This window comes from Urocitellus parryii, chromosome Y, assembly GCF_045843805.1.
Source record: "Urocitellus parryii isolate mUroPar1 chromosome Y, mUroPar1.hap1, whole genome shotgun sequence".
NCBI classification, from domain to species: domain Eukaryota; kingdom Metazoa; phylum Chordata; class Mammalia; order Rodentia; family Sciuridae; genus Urocitellus; species Urocitellus parryii.
In genome coordinates, this window is record NC_135548.1 from 16,930,399 (window position 1) to 16,935,151 (window position 4,753).

General features: G+C 50.6%; 1 pseudogene; it reads right to left on the reverse strand.

Annotated features, from left to right (window-relative positions):
- Nucleotides 1-1,766: 1,766 nt before the first annotated feature.
- Nucleotides 1,767-3,698, reverse strand: LOC144251113 (protein spire homolog 1 pseudogene; annotated as a pseudogene).
- Between the last annotated feature and the right edge of the window lie 1,055 nt (nucleotides 3,699-4,753).

The following is a 4,753-nucleotide window of genomic DNA, read 5'->3' on the forward strand; positions in this document are numbered from 1 at the left end:
AAAAATCTTGCCTATCAGCAGGTTAATTTTCATATAATTTTAAAAGAGCTAGACATTTTTCTTTCAAAATTCATTTATAAAAATAAATTTCAGTTTGAGACCTTAGTGCTGCGCCCCTCCCCTGACTCAGGCAATGGCAAGGCCCTACTGAGGTGGATGGCGCAAGGCGTCCATCCTCTGGAGGAGCGCAGTATGTTTCTGGGAATGGGCTGATTTGTTTTTATATTCCTTTAATAAGTATACTTGTGATTTCTCATATGACCATTAAGTATGAAGGAAAAATCATGACTTTCCCAATTAATGCAACTACTTCTAAAGCATAGATCTGTTTGCTCTAAATGCAATGATTCAGCTGTGGAGTGTAAATTGTTAATGTCTAAAGAAAAACTCCCTGTATTCCTGTCAAGGAAGTTTTTGAGAAATTAAATTAAAATCTAGAGAAGAAAAATTAATGTTAAGAAGATAGATTAGTGCTTAGTACTGGGCAACTTGTTCTTGTTCCTGTGCACAATGGTTTGTGCTCTTACTTTTGTTTGATGAAAAGTAATAACAAATCAACCACTTGCTGTAACCATGGCACTGGTTCCAGTCAGTAAGTCAAGAAAAAATAGTCAAGGTATAGGCCAATAGTTTGGGACATTTGTAACTATTATTAAAAGTTAACTAAGCAGAAACAGCTCAAAACAAAACTCGAACTGAAAGTACAAATGCTTGCTTATGCATAAGCCAAGATACATTCTTCTATTCTAATTGTAGCTAGGTAATATTTTGTTTCTTTGAATAATGATTCCTGTTTTGTAACCACAATATACTGTGAGCCTGCCAAAATGAAAAGTATATATGATCAACTTCACAAGAAAAGATTGGGATCAACACCTTCACTTTGGTGTCTGTGTTGTTTCTCCACCCCCTCTTTCGCCGACTCCTCACCATCCGTTCGTCTCCTGAGACCCCCTGTTGGAGCTGGTCTCCGACACCTTAGGTACCAAATTGTAGCTTAATTTAGTCATGATGGCTGCACTATAAAGTCATGAAAAATGCAGCTGAAAATGCTGAGCCCCAGCTCCTCCTCCCGGCACCCTCTGTGGTCACAGCCACTCTAGGGCTGACCAAATACCCTCAGCTGCTTGAGAACAGTTTAGCCTTCCTCTGTCCTGAAACTCCCACAGAACTGTCATTCTCAGATCCTCATGATGACACCCAGTAACTGAAATACCCTCGTGATGGGGAAGGAGGCCTGTCACAGGCTCAGCAACACCGATGCAGGCACCAAGACAACATGGCCATCTCGAGGCCCCGCTCCCTCAGATGCTCTGCACTACAGTGCCGGCACAAACCTGAACCTTGGAACAATGACGATTTCAGTCAGCTGGTCGGCATCAGCAAGTCCCTCAGGTGTTGTGCTGAGACGATGGACAGCCTGGCCCGCCATCACCAGGCACCCTGGACAGGCACACTGTCAGGTGGAACTGCCAACGTGCCTTCCTGCGCACAGCCCTGCTGCCATCGACATCTCTGTTGGACTGACTACTTGCGGGAGCAGCTTCTGCCTCAGCCAGGATCACTGGAGGGGCGGCAAGGAACTGGACTCAGCAAGGTTCCAGCCACCACATCCACACACACAAAGCAAATTCCAGAGTACTGTCCTCTCAGGGCCAACGAGCAGGTGGCTGGCCTTTCCTATTACCAGTCGAGGAAACTCAGGGTAGAGCCTGTGGGACAAGGTGATGCAGCAGGATTCTGGTCCACTTCAAACTTAAGCCTGTTTAGTCAAACCACGGAAAGGAGCGGCCTGGTCAGCATCCTCGGACATGGCTGCCCCAACTCTGCACACTGAAGCCAGTGGAAGGCACGGCTCAGATCTCACTGATAGTCCTCTCTGAAGGACAGTACTCCGAGGGGCCAGGAGAGGACACATAGAAGGACTGTGTTTTCCTTTTTAACCGGGCTCTTTTGTTGGCCAGCACCAGGCTGCGCAGGCTGGAGCTGACGATTATCCGAGATGAACTTCTTGCAGTCCACGCACACCTCCATGGTGCTCCAGTCCTCCATGAGCTCCTTGGGAGACTTTGAGGAGAACCTGGCGATGCTGCGCAGTGGCCACTGGTGGCTTGCTGGGGGCTTTTCTGACCTGGTAGTACTGTCCCCTCTTTGTAAGGTGGAAGGTCCCAGAGAAAAGATGGGTAGAGTGGAGTATGGCTTGGAGGGCAGCCGCATCTTTTTGCAGCACTGTGAGCACACGGGCCTCTTACAGAACTGGCAGTTGTAAGACCAGGTGAAGAAGGAAAACCTCCGGGTTCAGCAACGTAAGCAGAGCTTTCCTTTCTTCAGGGCAGTGTAGATGTCCTTGTACTGCTGGTACTTCTCCAGCTCTGCCTTCACCAGCACCTGGTGGATGTGCATCACCTCTTCCACCGTCAGAGCGAGGCATTCCACGGGGAAGCAGAACTCCTCCAGGGAGCGGGAGCTCTGCCGGGTCAGGGGCAGGAACTGCCTCACATTGGTGGGCGTCTCCTTCTCGGTGGAGTGCCAGCGCTGGGGCGGATGCCGCCACTCGGGCTGAGGGGTGGACGACATGGGCAGGAACTCTTGGGGCTTCTTCCTCTCGCACGTGGCCTCCAGCGCTGGGTTCTCCAGGAAGGAGGGAGACGCGCTGCTGTCGCTGGACGACCTGGGCAGAGTCTCCTCCTCCGAATCAGAGCTGTCCAGCTCGGCCAGCATGGGAGCCTTGAGGAGCTTCTTGCGCTGTGCAGGTGCTTGCTGGGCAGTAGGGGTCCCCCCAATCTCTGTCTGCGATGTCAGGCCTCCATTCAGCATAGATGGCTCCCCAACATTCTTTGGAGATTCTGGGGTAGTCACATCCAATCGGCTCCGTCTAATCTCCTCTGGGGACACAGGCCGCAGCTTTCTTTCTCCTTTAATTTCTTCTAATATTCTTTCATGCAGGCTCCGAGGCCGTGGTAGGGTTGGTTTCAGTTTTCTGGCTGAAGCGGGGTTTAAAGGAGGTCTTGACCTGATGAAGTCCAGGATGATCTCATGAGCGCTCTTCTTTAACCGAGGAGGAATGTCACCATTCACCATGACTTTCCGCAGGGTGTACCTTCTGCACCGGATGTCATCCATCAGCATCTCATAGGGGGTCAGCTGGTACTCGATGCCGCTCCTGGACCTTCTTAAGTTTTACCCCATTTCGCAAATCCCTCATCACCTGGACCCAGAATCGGGCCCAGTCAGCGTTTTTCAGCTCATCTAGGTCTGTGCTGGAGTCATCACTCTTCTCCATTTCTTGAATCTTCTTAAGATTCTCCTTTGCACTCTTGATTTTAGTCAGGAACGTGTGGAGCTCCATGGTGTCTTCGAACAGTGCGCGACACACTGCCTCATAATGATTTGGTGCCTCTGACTCGGCTGGGAGAAGAGCAGCACACAGCTTCATGACGTCTCGGTAGGAGCGCATGGCAGAGAGGGCCCTCTTCTCATCTTCCTCCTCCTCCAGGCCCTCGTCTGCAGCCTCGTAGCCCGCGTCCTTGCTGCCATCGGCCTCCACCATGTTGGCCATCCGGTCGATGAGCTGCTCCAGGGGAGGGCTTAGCTCCCGTTCCTCATTCTCCTTCCAGTGCTTTATAGATAATAATTCCCAAGGACTGGATAACCTCTGTTTCTGTACAACGTGAATTTCCCATTTTACCAGCGGCCGCCTGGCCCTCGTCTCCGGGCGCCAGCGTGACCACGGGGTCCCTGCAGACGCGGACCTGTGCGGCCTAGCGCAGGCGGCGCGGGCCGGCAGGGGGGCCCGCAGCGAGCCGCAGCACTGGTAGCACACGGCCCACGCCTGCTCCTCATTGATGGGTTGCCCATACAGCCGCAGGATCTCCTCCAGGCTCAGCGCCTCCGGCGGGCCCGCGGCGGCTGCGGGCTCGGCCGGGCCCTTGCAGCCAGCCGCCTGCGCCACCCCGTGGAGGGCGCCGCGCCGCTGCCGCGTCCGCTCAGCTCCGCGGCATCGTCCCCGCGCGCCTCCGCCCGAGCCGCGCCCCACCGGGCCGCGCCCGCCGCCTAGGCGCGGGACCCGAGGGCCGGGCGGCGTGGGCGAGCGAGGCGGCCCGCGCCGCTGCGGCTCCGAGAGGCGGGTCGGCCGCCCCCCAATTTTATTATAAAGAACTTTATCAGTACAATTGAGGTTAACTTTATATCATGTAACATTAGTTTTATAAAATGAGATGCACCAATATTTGTGCCAGTATTATTTATAATCCTACTATTTTCTTATTAAATTCTTCCCTTCATCTTCTTTGTCTCTTTGGACTAGTTTTGGTTTAGAGTGTGCTTTGACATGTGTTAGAGTGATTGTGCCTGCTTGTTTTTGGATTGTGTTTGCATCAAATATCATTTTTCATCCTTTCACTTTCAGTCTGTGAATGTCTTTGCCTGTGAGGCGTGTTGCTTGAAGACAATATAAAATTTATTTTTAAATACAGTAGGGCAGTCTGTATCTTTTAATTGAATAATTAAGATGATTTGCCTTCTCTTTCATTATAAATATGTATAAATATGCATAGCTATATATTAACTTCTTCTTGTTCTTGTTTTTCATTTCTAAGTCTTGATTTATTTCTAATTCCCATTTGTCTGTGGACAATTCTAATGAGATTTCTTCTTTTCCATGCCCTCTTGGTTGTGTGTAGGATTTCTTTTATATCCTTCTGCAATGATAATTTAGTGGTCATGAATTCATTTTGTTCCCATTTATCATAGC